General features: G+C 37.8%; 1 protein-coding gene across 3 annotated transcripts in view; it reads right to left on the bottom strand.

Moving 5' to 3' along the window:
- Window positions 1-16,479, bottom strand: part of LOC131060207 (serine/threonine-protein phosphatase 5) — a 75,167-nt gene that overhangs the window by 37,575 nt on the left and 21,113 nt on the right. The gene's annotated exons all lie outside the window — the stretch shown is intronic.

Consider the following 16,479-nt stretch of genomic DNA (forward strand, 5'->3'; position numbering starts at 1 on the left):
CACTTAAGTGTGATTGCGTCTATTGAAAACCTTTCGCCAAGGTGGTGCTCTTATTATGAGTGTCAGTCAGCTCTATAGTCCAGATACACACCCAAGTCAAAGGTCACACTAATTAGGGGTATGACCGACTAGGGAGCTATGTAGGATTATACACCAAGTCTCAGATGGCATTAGTTCAAATTCCCATTACCTCCCTGCGAAGGGTCGAGCCAATCTAGTTGGATATGGCACGGGGTACTCGTAAGTCCGTGGTTGGGCGGAAAAGCGCTCTGATAATACTTTCCCTCCTCATTGGTTGCTGGTAAAGTTATAAAAGTTCAAGATATTAGCATCTAGAGAAATGTGTTTTCTAAACCTCTCTTTTTGTTTAGATTGAAATGTTTAAAGTTTCATTCGTATCTGTTGTTCTTGCTTATAGCTTAGATCATTGTTTAATTCGAGTTAAGATCTAATTTCATTTCAGTTACTTGATTGTTCAAAAAAAAAGTGTTCTTTCCTTTTTGTTTAAAAGTTGCAATGTTGTAGTTAATTTTTCTTAATTTCATTTCGGCATGTTACAGGTCTATGGTGTAAAGGTGGATTTTTTTCGGTCTTTTCCGCGAATTTCGTGGGTATTCTGTTTTTTTAGGGGCGACGTTAAAGGGTTTGTTTTCTGTGTGGGTGCAAGTCACGAGTTTTTCAAATACTATAAATAGTAAGCCTATCAGTTCGAGTTTTATATTACGGGTTTTGTAAACCACGTCGACTTCTTGTGTCTACCTCAGTCTTCTTCACACGCGTGCAACATTTTCCAATGTTTTTCGTCTCCATTCTTTCCAAGTTGAATGCGTTTGTCTGGGCCGTTGTTCGAGGCATCTGATTTTCTATTGTTTTCCAACATATTTTTTATCCTTCTGCCTGCGTTTTCTTGCATGTCGGCTTTGCACTTTTCATGCTAGTTCTACGTGCCAGTTTATGTGAAAATCAGAGAGATTCACTGGTAAAAATACTGAAGTATCTATTAACTTAGAAAAGATTACAATTTATAGAAATACAAAACACTGTAGATATTAATGGAATTACCTACTTCTAACTACCTACAACTATAGACATTTAATATGCCAACTAACTAAACTAATCACATTATTGACCATTAACAGTATAAAGAAATATTATTCTAACACCCTCCCTTAATGGTCAAGCTATCAAAAACACCAAGTTGCCCCCTGAATTTTACAAATTTATCTGAGCTGTGAGACTTGGTGAGAATATCCACTGTCGGAACATACTGCAACTGAACTGATCCGTCTTCTACCAACTTGCGGATGTAGTGATAGTGAAGCTCGACGTGCTTGGTACGTTCATGGAAGACTGGATTTTTGGCTAGTTTGAGCACCCCTTGATTATCAGTATAAGGGAGAAGGACATGCTTGCGGCATCTGCATGTCAGAAAGCATCCTTCAGAGCCAAACTGCCTCACATGCGGCCTTGACTGTTCCCCAGTATTCGGCTTCGGTCGAGGAAAGAGCCAAGGCCTATTGCTTCTTGCTGCTCCAAGTGATGGCACCTGTACCCAGAAGTAGATTTGTTGTCATCCACTGATCCTGCCCAATCTGAGTCAGTATAACCAATTAGCTTTGGGTCGTTGCACCTGCTATATAGAATGCCATGGTCTGAAGTGCCTTTCACATATTGCGACACTCGCTTCGCTGCAATTTAATGATCAGCTTTGGGGCTGTCATGAAGCGAGAGATGTAGCTGACAGCAAAACAGATATCAAGTCTAATGGCAGTGAGATAGATGAGGTTGCCTACTAGTTGTCTGAATTTGGTTTCATCTATTGCAGGTGAATCAGACTTAGTTGATAACTTCAGCCCTTTCTCCATAGGTGTGGAAGCAGGTTTACAATCCTGCATTCAAATCTTGTCAAGCAAACTGCAAGCATACTTGGATTGTGAAATAAAGATACTGTCATCAATCTGCCACACTTCGACACCTAAGCAATAATGGAGAAGCCCCAAATCTGTCATGTCAAAAGATTGGCACAAGTCATGTTTGATGGTTGTAATCAAATGTGTTGAATTGCCAGTAATGATCAAGTCATCCACGTAGACAACAAGAAAAAGGATATCATCACCGGAGAGTTTGACATACAGATTAGTGTTAGAGGGACTGCGCTGAAAACCATGTTCAACCAAATACTAATCAATCTTGAAGTACCAAGCCCAAGGGGCTTGCTTCAGACCATAGAGGGCTTTTACCAATCTCCAAACCTAATGTTCCTTACCCGAAACCTTAAAGCTAGGAGGTTGAGTCATATAAACTTCTTCTTGCAACTCACTGTTGAGGAATGCACTCTTAACATCCATCTGGTGAAGTTTCCATCCAAACTAAGTTGCAATGGCAAGAAGAAGACGAATTGTGCTCATCTTGGTAGTAGGAGTAAACGTCTCCTTGTAGTCAATGCCCTCCCGCTATGTAAATCCCCAAGCAACCAATCTGGCCTTGTACTTATCCAAAGTACCATCTGAATGATACTTGACTTTGTAAACTCATTTACAGCTGATAGGTTTCTTCCCAGGAGGTAGATCAAAAAGAATCCAAGTGTTATTCTTCAGAAGACTATGGTATTTTGTCTCGATAGACTTGTCCCACTCAGGAATGCCTTTAGCCTCGGAATATGTCTCGGGCTCATGGATGCTGTGGATGTTGGCCATAAGTGCAAAGTTGATTGTATTTTGTTGCTTTCTCTTTCGGTGAACTGATCTATCCTCAAGAAGCTCATCATCACGAAGATCTCCTATTTTCTTGGCCCACCATTTAGGCCTGAGGGTAGAAGTACCAACATCTGGCATTGGAGGAACAACATCCATTGGAGTTTCCGGAAACAAAGTCATCTAGATGTGAATCCTGTGAAAAAACAAGTGGTGATGGATCAGTAGATTCCTCATCTTCAAAGTCAAAATGCTCTGAAGCCCTCCCATCATGGGAACCAAGAGGAAGACGAACACCAACATCAGAAGTTTGCACAGACTGAGTCGCAAGACTAGGAGTAGTAGGAGGCATAAATGGACCAGTAGTCTCATCAAACACAACATCACGGCTAAAAATGAGACGATCCGTCTCCACATCAATCAACCTGTAGGCCTTGTTGTTGTCGCTATAACTAACAAACATAAGTGTTTGGCTCTTTCAATCTAGCTTAGCACGCTTGGCATCTGGAATCCATACATGAGCAGTAGAACCGAAGACTTTCAAATGGCCCACTTTAGGCTTGCGTTCTGACCAAGCTTCTTTAGGAGTCATCTTCTTAACGGCATGTGTAGGTGACCGATTTAGGAGGTAGACTGCAGTGTAAACTGCTTCAGCCCAGTATTTCGTAAGAACATTTCTATGCTCTATCATAGAACGAGCCATTTCAGTAATGGTGCGATTCCTACGTTCAACAACACCATTCTACTGAGGGGTGTATGGTGTGGTGAGTTGGCACTTAATGCCATGTGTAGCACAAAATGTACAGAAGTCATTGGAACAAAACTCCCCCCCATTATCTAACCTTAAAGTGACAATCTGAGAACTGGACTCTTTCTCAACTAAGGCCATAAACTGCTGAGACGTACTGAACACATCTGATTTATTTTTTAGAAAATACACCCACATTTTATGACTGAAATCATCAACAAATAACAAGAAGTACCTGCAACCAATAATAGGTGTATTCATTGGCCCACATACATCAAGGTGAACCAACTGAAGGACCTTGGAGGCTCGCCAAGAATCACCATCCAAGAACGGTGTCCGATGCTACTTCCCAGCTTGACAAGCTCCACAAACTCCATGATTTTGAGGTTGGATCTCAGGTAGACGAGCAACCGAACCCTCCCGAGACAGTTGAGATAAATAGTGCACGTTTAAGTGCCCATAACATTGATGCCAAAGTGTTCTGATGGATGTACTCTTAGCAACCAGAACGTGCTCCTAAGAATTGTCGGAATCAACAAGTCTATACAAACCATGATCCTCAAGTCCCATAGCGATTGTAGTACGTGTCTCCCTATCAACAATGTTGCAGATGGACGAACTGAAGATAACATCTAATTGAGGAGAATGCCTCATAATCTGGCTTACGGAGAAGATATTATGTTCTAGAGTGAATCTAGCTATTATGTAGACATCAATAAAAATTAAATTTCTACCTCCTGAGTGAATCTGGACAGTGCCCTTACTAGCAACTGTGTACTCTTCTCCTCCTCCGAAGATTACTGAATCCAAGAATGGTTCAAATTTCATGAACCAATCCCGATGATGAGTAAAATGCCGCAAAGCCCCTGAATCAATATACCAAGCAGAAGAGTGTACTGGATCTGTTGTTCTTTTGGCCATAAAAGCATAGAAAGTAGATTCTTTCTGCTCAGAGTGTTCGACGACATTTGCCTTTGGTTGAGAGCCTCCATGCTTCTTTTGTTCAGAAGCCAATCGAATTCGACACTCAACCTTCATGTAATCAAACTTATGACAATAATTGCACTGAACGTTCTTCTTCTTCTTCTTGTCCTGAGAAGAACCAGAGCCTTTCGGCTAAGTAGATTGAGCCTTCCCTTTGTTCTTAGTAGAAGAACCAGAGCCTTCCCTCTGAAAAGATTGAGCCTTCCCTTTGTTCTTAGCAGAAGATTTGGCAAAGAACGCTTGCTCGGTGGAGGTGGAAGTGGTATTGCTTCCAAACTGCTAGCGCCACCGATCTTGATGTAAAAGCTTGTTACAAAGATCGGGAAACTTCAAATCAACATCAGTGGAAGTGATATCGAGCGTTTCAATGAAATGCTCATAATATTTTGGCAAACTCTTCGAAGTGATGACGACCATGTCCTCTTCCTCCATTGTGTAACCAATCGCCTCAAGTTGATCACGGATGTCCTTGATCTTTGTCAGGTGATCCTGCAGAGGTGTCCTCTCGTCCATCATAATCAAAAAGAGCATGTTCTTCAAAAAGAATGCTCTGCTCTTGTTAGAGGTTTCATGGAGACTCTTCAGATGATCCCTTATCTCCTTCGCAGTTTTGTCGGACGGTACCTGAGGTAGCTACTTGTCTATGACAGAGAGTTTGATGAGCATGACGGCTTCCGGGTTGCGTTCATCCCATTTAACCTGATCTTTTCCGACAGTGGTTGGACGTTGAGACGTGCACAAAACAACTACATCAAGACATTGGTACTCCAAAATTGTCAACATACGCTGCTTCCAGGTGTTGTAGTTGTGGTCGTTGAATTTATGGCTGCTTTCAAGCATTATATTTGTCAGAGATGCCATCACATACCCCAAGGTCGAATTGGAAGGCACAAATTTCAATGCATGAAAACCAGCAAATGAAAACATAGGGTTTTTAAAAATTTTGCAAGTCGGATTCAAAGGCAAAAATTGAAACCCTAGCATGGTTTTCGAGGCAAAAAAATTTTGGAAGACCCAAAAAAACCTGAAAGCAACCCAATTGAAGTTTCGAAAAACCCACCAAGAATTTGTAATTGAAATAAAAGTTCGACTTTATCAGAGGGTTCAAAACCCTAGTTGAATTCGCAGAAACCCTAGGCGCAGAAAAAGTATTGAGGGTTCATGAAAAAACCCTAGGAGGTTGGGTAGGAACTGAGAAAAATCACATAAAACCCTCGCCGCCAAAAAAAGATCGCAGGTCGCGGAAAAAATAACGAACATATATGTCATCATGTAAAAACAGGAAATCGCACCAAAAACCCTTAGGAAAAATCACGGAGGTCACAAAAACAGGTGACCACAAATTCACACAGACCGTCACGGGAAGAAAAATCCGCCGAAAAATGCATACGGAGGTTGCAAAAAGAAGTCCGACGCAAAAACCCATCGGAAAAAAAACATGGACTAGTGCCGGCAGCCGAGCAGAAGAAAACATAGCGCGCGAATAAACCTTGACGTGGGTCGGATCTAAAAAACCGTCATAAAAAACAGAGGTCGCGCGGAAAAACAGATGTGGGTAGGAATAGGAATCCACACACAGATGGCAAACAGGGGTGTGAAGCAGAAAAACACGAAAAAAAATCGCGTTTTTGACACCCAATCGAACACAGGCCAAAGGTTTGACAAAAAACCCTAGATGGGTTTTGGAAGAATAAATTGAAATAATTTCGAAATTAGTGAAAAAAAAATTTGTGCTCTGATACTATGTGAAAATTGGAGAGATTCACTGTTAAAAATACTTAAGTATCTATTGACTTAAAAAAGATTACAATTTATATGAATACAAAACACAGTAGATATTAATGGAATTACCTACTTCAAACTACCTACAATTGTAGACATCTAATATGCCAACTAACTAAACTAATCACATTATTGACCATTAACAGTATAAAGAAATATTATTCTAATAGTTTATGGTCTTTCCTCTTTCCGCACCGTGTTTTTTTTGGGAGGCAATATTTTCTTTTTCCACGATTTTCCACATTATTTCTACAATTTTTGTTCTTACCCACAGCTAGGGTTTGGAAAAATTATTTCTGCTCGTGGGTCCTTTATTTGTGGTTTTTATTATAATTGTTTTTGCCACAAAAAAATAGTGATAGGCTTTATTAATTTTTTCCACAAAAATTATTTTTCTAGGTTTTCTGGTTTTTTTGCCATAAAAAATCATGGGAGGGTTTTCATAATTTTTTCCTCAAAAATTATTTCTAGATTTTCATGTTTTTTTCCTCAAAAACTGTTTGTGGGTTTTCATGATTTTTTCCTCAAAAAATTTTTGTTGGGTTTTCACGATTTTTTCCTCAAAAATTGTTCATAGGGTTAATAATAATTCACAAAGTCAATGTGAGATTTTGGTTATCTGGGTTTTACCATTTTTCCACAAAAAACGATGATTTGTAACCTCAGATTTCAAGGTTTGATGGTTTTTCCACAAAAAACGTGGTTTTGTTGCAATTTGTTTTTGGTTGCACCTAGCATTGCTAGGGCAAACATCTGCAACCATGGTATCTTGCAGTCTATTTTGGGTTGCACCTGGAGTTGCTAGGGCGAACATCTACAATTGTGGTATCTTACAATCTGTTTTGGAATCGGTGGAGCGAACAGTGCTCAGTACTCTTCTGCGAAAGTTTTTGTGGTTTTTGTCAAAATCGTGTCTATTGCTCTTTGGACGGTTTGTCAATTTTTCCTCAAAATTGTGGTGTTAGGCTTAGTAATTCATGTGTGACAGTTCTATAATTCACGTGCGAGGATTACATCAAGTTGGACAGCTTCTGGTACTCTTGGTCATTAACATTTTGCAGATCCTAGGAGGGTCTTCGTAGCAATAGAGTGTTCTTTGCATTGCATTTGCGATCAAAAGACATGCAGTGTCTTCTGTAGGGTATTGAGTACGATGACCATAAGGGAGGGTATTTAAATAATATTATATCTATTCAATAATGGTAATCTTAATAGTCGACTTAGTTAGCTTTTTTAATTCATTCAGTGTAACTACTACTTTTATTAGAAGGCATAGTTAGCTTTTTAGTTTTTAGCTTTTTAGCTTTTTTAAGCATTTTAGCTTTTCAGCTTCGTGTTGAAAGCTTCAGTTTAATGGTTCGTTCTTTTTAGAACACCCTCTTGTAAACCTCTATATATACGTTGTATATTCCTAAAAATAATCATTCAATTATTTTTCGATGTCATAGTCATGTAAATACAATGCTATTGTGGGCTGAACTACTACTTTAAGAGCCACACTATATCTCTAGGTACTCGTATATGCTGATGTAATTGCACAACATAATGATGACTATGCATTGTAGAACAACCTGCAAATTTCTTAACTCAAAGTAAACCTTGTCAAACTTTGGATTACTAAATGCTCATGCTAAATCAACTACTACTTTTATTTTGTCACCTTCTTCCTCTTTAGACCTATTCCTTGCAAATGAAAGCATTTTCTATGGCTGAGCCCATGGTTGACCTAAAGCATTTTACAGAAACTAAATCCAGATTGAATGGTGATGTTGGAGCCATGGACAGCTCATCCCCATCCAATTGTGAAAAAACTTGGTGACCAAGATCAGGTTGCAAGCAGTGTTCATAATCATGTATTGCAGTATATTTTCCTAGCAATACTCTTTGCAGATCCTCAAACCTAAACTCCAATGCATCTATAGTTAGGCACAATTTGTGACGTGAATGTGAACAACAACATTCGAGTGCGAACAAACTAGCTTGTGAAATAATTTTGTTTGAGTCACATTTGATCTAGGTTTATTTAGATGGAGGGGAGTTGTAAAGAAACTGCTTCAAAATTGATTCTATCCCAAAGGCTAAGTTGTCGAGTTTACATATGAATTCGGACATTATGGAACACTGTTGAGCCAACTTTCAATTTGATGTCATGATGTTGAACCACCATATGCTGAAATCCAAGTGAAGTTCTTCGATTCATATTGCCAATGATCTTTTAGCTGGATGGGCTGATGATTTGGTAGTTTGGAAGCGTTATATTACCTGACATTTCCTTCAAATCCTTGTACCAAGCCAACTTGTCATTCTTGATCCAGAATATATTAGCTGTTGTAGATGTATGACATGTAATGTCCCCTTTGCTAAATACCCTAGTTTTTTTGCCCAAATCACAGGTATAATATTAAATTTCTGTATGCCTGAATCCTAAGTCACAGAGTTCGCCGAACTTCTGGCTTGGAGTTCGAAATTCGGCGAACCCATAAACGCTGCCAAAAAATCGTAAAAATACGCCTAAAGTTCGTCCCGATTTTCGAAACATTTTTTTGTGGGCGCTTTTTAGGGTTTACGTCTTTTTTTTTTAATAAATATTATCGCGCCGCACGGAATAGGGTTTTTGTTTGTTTTTCCGCTCGCGTTGTGCCTGTGCGTCGCGTGTTCGTGCCTGTGCGTGCCGTGTTCGTGCCTGTTGTTGGCGCCTGTGTGTTTGCAGTTCGCACCCTGCGTGTGTTCGCGCCGTGATCTCCACTCGGGCGCCTGTGTGTTCGGGCTGCGTGATCTCCATTCGGGCTGCGTGATCTCCATTCGGGCTACGGGCTGCGGGATCTCCATTCGGGCCTGCATGTTCAGGTATGCCATTGTTTCTTCCCACCTTTTTTTTTATATTTTATAATAATTTATTAGATATTATTAATATTTTATATTTATATAGATTATTATTTATTTATATTTAAATGTTTTTATATTTTATATTTATATAAAGAAATTAAGATGTTTTATATTTATATTAAGATATTTTATATTTATATTAAGATTTTATATTTATATTTAAATGTTTTTATATTTTATATTTCTTAGATATTAAGATATTCTCCAATCTTTTATATAAATGTTTTTATATTTTTATGTTTTATTAGATATTAAGATAAATTTTATATTTTATAATAATATTTGTATTTTAGATAAATTTTATGTTTTCTAATTTATATTTTAAATAGATGTTTTTATATTTTATATGTTTTATATTTTATGTTTTATGTTTTACATAAAAAGATAAAACATGTTTTAGAAGATATATTCAGATTTTATAATAAAAATTGATATATTTTTGTTTTATGCTTATTGAAATATAATTTAATATTACTTTTCCTTTTTAGAGTCAAAAGTAAAAATTTCATATATTTAGTTTTGATGTTTTTTAAATAGAATGTAAATAATTTAAATACTAAATATTGTTTTTCTTTTGAAACATTACAGATTGTAACAAAATGCCTCCTAAAAAATCAGATTCTCTAGTATGGAAATATGTGACACGTGATGGTAATGAGCTCTTTTGTAAGGAATGTAAGAAACCTTTCAAAGGAAGTTTAACAAGGGCAAGAGACCACTTACTTGGAATCAGTGGGGGTAAAGGAGGAGGTGTTAGTGCATGTCCAAAAATGACTGCACAAATGAAAGCTGGTTTAGAAAGAGAACAGTCCTCTTCGATTGTAGGAATGCTCAAGACGACACAAAAAAAACAAAGAATTCAAGAGGATGTGTCCAGGTTCACATCTATCTCTTCCTCTTCCAGTTTACCCAATGCCTCTTCCAGTTTACCTAAGGCCACAGGTGCATCAGGAGAAAGTGGAACACTGAAAAGCTTTTGGAAACCAGTAGAGAAACAACAAGTGGATGATGCATTGGCTGATTTGTTTTATACAAGTGCCATTCCATTCAACGTGGCAAGAAATCCTCATTTCCGTAATGCAATTCAGAAAGTTGCAGAGTTTGGCAAAGGGTACACACCTCCAACTTCAGAGGCTTTCAGAACAACTCTTTTAGAGAGGTCAAAAGATAGAGTGACAGAAAAGTTAGCTGAGGTCAAAGCTTCTTGGAAAGTAACAGGTTGCACCATATTGAGTGATGGATGGTCAGATATATGTCAAAGGCCATTGATTAATGTTTTAGTAGCTTGCCTTGAAGGTGTTGTCTTCTTGAAAGTGATTGACACCATGAACCAGAAGAAAACTTCAGAATATATTTTTCAGATACTAGATGAAGCCATTGTTGAAGTAGGGGTGGAAAATGTGGTTCAGGTGGTTACTGATAGTGCAGCGAATTGTGTGGGTGCTGGGAAGCTGATTGTAGAGAAGTACCCACAGATATATTGGAGCCCATGTGCAGCCCATTGTCTAGATTTGCTACTTCATGACTTGGCAAAATTCCCATGGATACATGAAGCAATCCATAGAGGAAGAGCAGTGGCAAATTTCATTAGAAACCACTGTCTCACATTGAGTCTATACAGGCAACATACATCTAGGGAGTTGTTGAGGCCTTGTGACACAAGGTTTGCTTCATTTTATATCACTTTGAAAAGAGTGATTGAAGAGAAAGCAGCTTTGAGATTGGTTGTTTGTTCCAATGAGTGGGAAAGTTCAGCACTTTCTAAAAGTGCTAAGGGGAAGAACATAGAGCAAATCATTTTGAGCAGCAACTTTTGGGAGAGTGGAGCAAAAGTTTTGAATATATGTGGACCAATTGTTGATGTTCTTCGTATGGTGGATGGTGACACTCCTTGCCTTGGCATGCTTTATGAAAGCATGGACCGTTGTAAGGAATCTATTCAGCGAGCACTAAATAATGTAGAAGCAGAGTACATGGAGATTTGGGAGACAGTTGATTCCAGATGGAAGATGATGCACACACCTTTGCATGCAGTAGCATGCTATTTGGAGCCTAAGTTATTTCATATTGATAGACAAGCTGATCCTGAAATCATGCCAGGGTTTTATGAAGCCATTAGTAGGTTTGAACAAGATAGAACAATTGCAGGTCTAATTAGAGACCAAAGTTGGAAATACAAGAGAGCAGAAGGGTTGTTTGGAATAGAAGCAGCCCGAGATGATATGACACGAGATGAGGTCATTGGCTATAGATGGTGGATGAGCTATGGAGCACAAAATCCTGAACTACAACGCTTTGCCATTCGAATATTGAGTCAGGGAGCCAGTTCATCAGCTTGTGAGAGGAACTGGAGTTGCTTTGACCACATCCATTCCAAAAAAAGGAACAAGTTGCTGTCCAGAAAGTTGGGAGATCTTGTCTACATTCGGAGCAATTTAAAATTGTTCATGAATAGATCAGCAAATGACTCCACATCTTCTTCACAACAACAAATTTCAGAAGGCATGGTAACTGGAGTTGCAGATGAGCCTGAGGATGACTTTGTGGATGATGAATTGGGCAGTGATACTGATGATGATGATGCTACAGCAGCAACTCAGCCATGTGCTCTTGACGACCTGGAGCTTTTTTGAAGCTCTATAGTCTTGAATTTTGATTATACCTTTTTGACTAAAAACATCTTCGCAGTCTTGATGACTTGTAGGCTTGTAGCTTTTTTGAAGTTCTAAAGTCTCGACGTTTGATTGTATCTTTTTGATTAAAAAAAACTTGACAATCATGATATCACATGTTTCCTATGGTTTATAACTTTATATTAAGAATTTTGCATCTTTCTATAATGATTTTGAATCTATTCTGCAATCTTAACTTTGAGTATATTGATAATTTGTTGGATATATTACTAATTTAAAAAAAAAATTATATAAGGCGAATTTGATGCCGATTTTTTTTTCCGAACTTTTTGCCCTTGCCGAACTTCATCCGAACTCCATAGCTGCCGAACTCGAACTCGAACTCGAACCTTGTGACTTAGCCTGAATCTATTATCAATATCAGATCTGATTCTCTTCAATCCAATAATCAGAGATAGACCTTAATCCAATTCAGACACTTATTCAACTTCCTAATTTCAGGCGGGTAATATTATGTTAGATTCTGTTCTTGATTTCTTTAATTTCTGCTATCTTCTTTTTCCATTTCTATTCCCAATTGATATCCCCTTTCTTGCTCCCATCTCAACTCTTATTTATATCATATCATACTCTATGAAGACAGGTGACTGATTAAAAGATGTATCCCTTCAAATTAAGAAGGCTGTTCATTTACCCTTTTAATGCACCCTTTCTTAATGGGTTGGCCCATAGAATAAATTAAACATAATTTAATTTAATTATATCTGATAAAGAGGGTGCCAAACTTGAGGTTGGTTAGCATGAATAAATTGTTATTATTTTATTTTCTTTGCATCTAAGTAGCCCCTGCTGTGTCCATTCGCTGGTAATTAAATGATTCTAACCTAGATCGGACTCCTCATTAATTTATGGCGCCTAGGCTTAATATTTAAAGGTGTCTAAAAAAAGCTAGGGTCTGTTGTATTCATTTGCAGAGACGTGACAGTCCACCCTTCCCAAACTTGCTTGTTCTCAAACAATGTAGGTTTCTAAGAACTGAATAAATCAACCCTTGGCGACTGGTATTTCTTCATTAATTTGGTTGACCCAATTCTTGCAGCATGCTATGGATATCCAATTGTGTTAAAGCATGGGTGATCTTAACATATATTAAGACGAGGATTAGATGCATGGCACATACCTATTACCTTAAATAAATTCAAATCTTTTTGGATTACTCTTGATATTCTCATATTCTAGATCAACCCGAGGCAATAATCATAGAGATTCATGGAATAGACATGCTGGGAACACATCAGACATGAACTAAATACAGAGTATACACATAAAAACGCATAGCATACATGTGAAAACACAAAGCATACACATCAATTATGTAGACATAGTGAACAGGCAGATTACAATATACATTATGACTAGCTAATCAACCTATAAACAATCATAGCTTAGTTTGGTAGGAACTTGAAAGGGTGCTAGTAAACTGCCCAACCCAACTAGGCCCAAGAGTGCATCACATCCAATTGTGGCCATTCGCCTCGCATCCCAAAAGTGGTAGGCATGTCCAACTACGACCAGTTCCATCTCTTGGGGTAATAAATTCATCACTTGGTCCACAAGAGGCAAGAATGTCCAACTATAACTAGTTCCATCCCTTGGGGTAATCAATTCAACACTTGGCCCACAAGAGGCAGGAACATCCAACTATGACTAGTTCCATCCCTTGGGGTAATCAATTCATCATTTGGCGCACAAGAGACAAGAACATCCAGCAATGACAGGTTCCATCCTTTGGGGTAATCAATTCATCACTTGGCCCACAAGAGGCAGGAACATCCGACTATGACCAATTCCATACCTTGGGGTAATCAATTCATCACTTGGCCCACAAGAGGCAGGAATGTCCAACTATGACCAGTTCCATTCCTTGGGGTAATCAATTCATCACTTAGTCCACAAGAGGCAGGGACATCCAACTATGACCAATTCCATACCTTGGGGTAATCAATTCATCACTTGGCCCACAAGAAACAGGAACGTCCAACTATGACCAATTCCATTCCTTTCGGTAATCAATTCATCACTTGGCCCACAAGAGGCAGGAACATCCAACTATGAACAATTCCACCCCTTGGGGTAATCAATTCATCACTTGACCCACAAGAGGCGAAACATCCAACTATGACTAGTTCCTTCCCTTGGGGTAATCTAACTTGCTTCTTATCTCAGTCATAGGACTGCCACTTCTCATTACCCTTCCATGTAGGGTTAATTCTCAAAACCAACCAATTTACCACTTTAAGGTCTTAAATTTGTTTCTTCAATTATCAATGTATGGGTACCATTTGAGGCCATATTTTATAGGCAACAGTGTTTTTGTATTTTAGACCACCTTCAAAGATTCCTTTATCCAGAACATTATGTAAGAAAATAAAGATTTCATTATATACTTGTACCTTTTACGTCTGACTATCAAAATCAAGTTCCCTTCATGCCACTTCCAAAAAAATTAACACATTGTATTTGCCATTTAGTTTTTTCAACTTTTTACCAAAAATATTGTGAACAAATAAATGAAGTCTTACATTCCTAAGACATTGTGCTTGTTTTTCTCTTTTTCCCAAAATTTAGTATGACACAAATATCCTAGAAATACTTTTATTCAAATTAGAAAATTTGGCAAAACATATTAGGAACTAGCCAATATTTCTAAACTTCTCTAAAATAGTTCCTTAAAAGTTTCCTAGAAAGGGATCTAAATTTTGATAGTGGGTCATGCTGGGTACACCCATGGTATTTCCCGGGCACTTAGGTTCCTTGTGGGTCCTATACAAATGGACCCACAGGGAACTCGAGTGCCTAGGCAGTACCATGGGTCTACCCAAGATCAAACTAGAACTGTACCAATACCAAGACCATACCGTTACGTGTATGCAGGCTAAAACTGCAATACTCAATAACATAGCTTATCATCATTGTAGTTACATGTGTAGCGAGCTCTTATTTTCCTAGAGTTATTGATTGCTTACAAAAGCACAAAGATAAAGAATTCCACTTTCATATTTTGAGAGAGGCCATACTAGAGGTTGTGGCCTCAATTGTTGTACAACTAGTCATCGATTTTGTACATATATATAAATTAGTTGACATTATGGTGGATAGGGCTTACAAACACCTTTTTTAGACTCTATGTTGTGTTCATGAATTGAACAATGCATTTAAAGACATAGGAAAGACATATTAAATGAAAAATGTGGAGGCAAAAGCTAGAGATGCATAGATGTTACTTTGCAACCACCACATCTTGCTCTTTTCAAAACTTTTTCAAGCAAGGAATTACCCTAAATTGTGGGGACCACATATGCTAATAATTTCATTTTGCAAGAAAGAATGATTGAGGTGCAAAAGCCTCTCTAGTTAATAATGATTAATTCACATTGGGGTAGACGGGTAGAAGCAAACACAACTAAAGAAGAGTGTGAAGCAAAAGAAACTTGATGATGTTCAATGGTCCAATTTAAGATATAAAAATTATTAATGTTTATAACTTGTAAATTATTTTCTTTTTTTTTTTATTTAATATTTTAAATTTTGATAATTTTAACATTCACTCTTGACCATTTGAGTCATATGCTTTTTTGAAAATTTTGTTTGTGTGTGCGTTTGTTCCATCATCTCACTTATGCTAGTAATTAGATATGTTGATGGTAGGCTCTCCTAGTCTTTGAGAGATTTACTTAGCAGCTTTCTATTTTCAGTTTGTCAGATAGTTTAGTATCTTTCTGTTTTTTGTCTTTAGCTAACAATCGTTTCTTTTTAGAAACATCATCTTGTATTTTTCTATTTAAGGAAGCATCTATCTTCATTTGACCATCATTCAAGTTATCCTTTTTGCATCCAATTTTCAAATTTGAGCAGTTTGTTCGATCTAGGGCATCCAAGGACGAAAACCCTTGTTTTGTTCAAGGTTTGACAATTGGAATACCCTCTTTCATTCCACAGTTGGAATCAAAGACAAAAACACAAAACCCTTGACTCCAAACTTGGGTGATCACAATTCATTAAATTAAAGAGGATTCAAAGACTTTTTAAGTTTGCTACAGTGATGCTATGATGTTTTCAGCAAGTAAATGTCATCTTTGGTTGTCAAAGAATAATTGAGGATTACTAGGTGGATTTCCAGAATTTTGGTGAATTTTCCAAGCATGAAATAGGACAAATCTTAATTATTTCCATCATTACAGCTAAGTACCCTCATTGGAAGGAGGAAATAAGTCATACAGGGCAAAATTCAGTTAACCCAGCTGCTGCTTTTGTTCTTCTTCAGCCATTACTGACCGGAAAATAGACATCTAAATGAGGAGCCACCTTGTAAGAGGGAGAATTCAGGAATCAACTGCAAATTATAGGTGTTTCCAAGGCCGATCAGGCCTTAATCAGCACATGTTTAAGAGCTACCAGCCAGCAGTACGATACTAGCAGGCTGCCATACCACTCTAGGGTTTGTTTTTGTGATTGGAGATAAAGATCAGAAGTAAAATCAGCATTTCCAGTCATTACTGCCATCTTAGGAGCAGCCGTATAGCAGGATAACCCTCAGTACATTCTGTATAGCCTTGCTTGTGAGTGTAAAAATTATAAAAAAATCATTTCTGGCTTGTAAATCTCTGATCAGCTTTTGACAAATTAAAGTAAAAAAATTCTCTTGAAGGCTTTCAATTAGATTGTCATCTTCCTAAGGTTTTCAATTTTGCAA

The sequence above is a fragment of the Cryptomeria japonica genome, chromosome 3 (genome assembly GCF_030272615.1).
Source record: "Cryptomeria japonica chromosome 3, Sugi_1.0, whole genome shotgun sequence".
Lineage (NCBI taxonomy): Eukaryota > Viridiplantae > Streptophyta > Pinopsida > Cupressales > Cupressaceae > Cryptomeria > Cryptomeria japonica.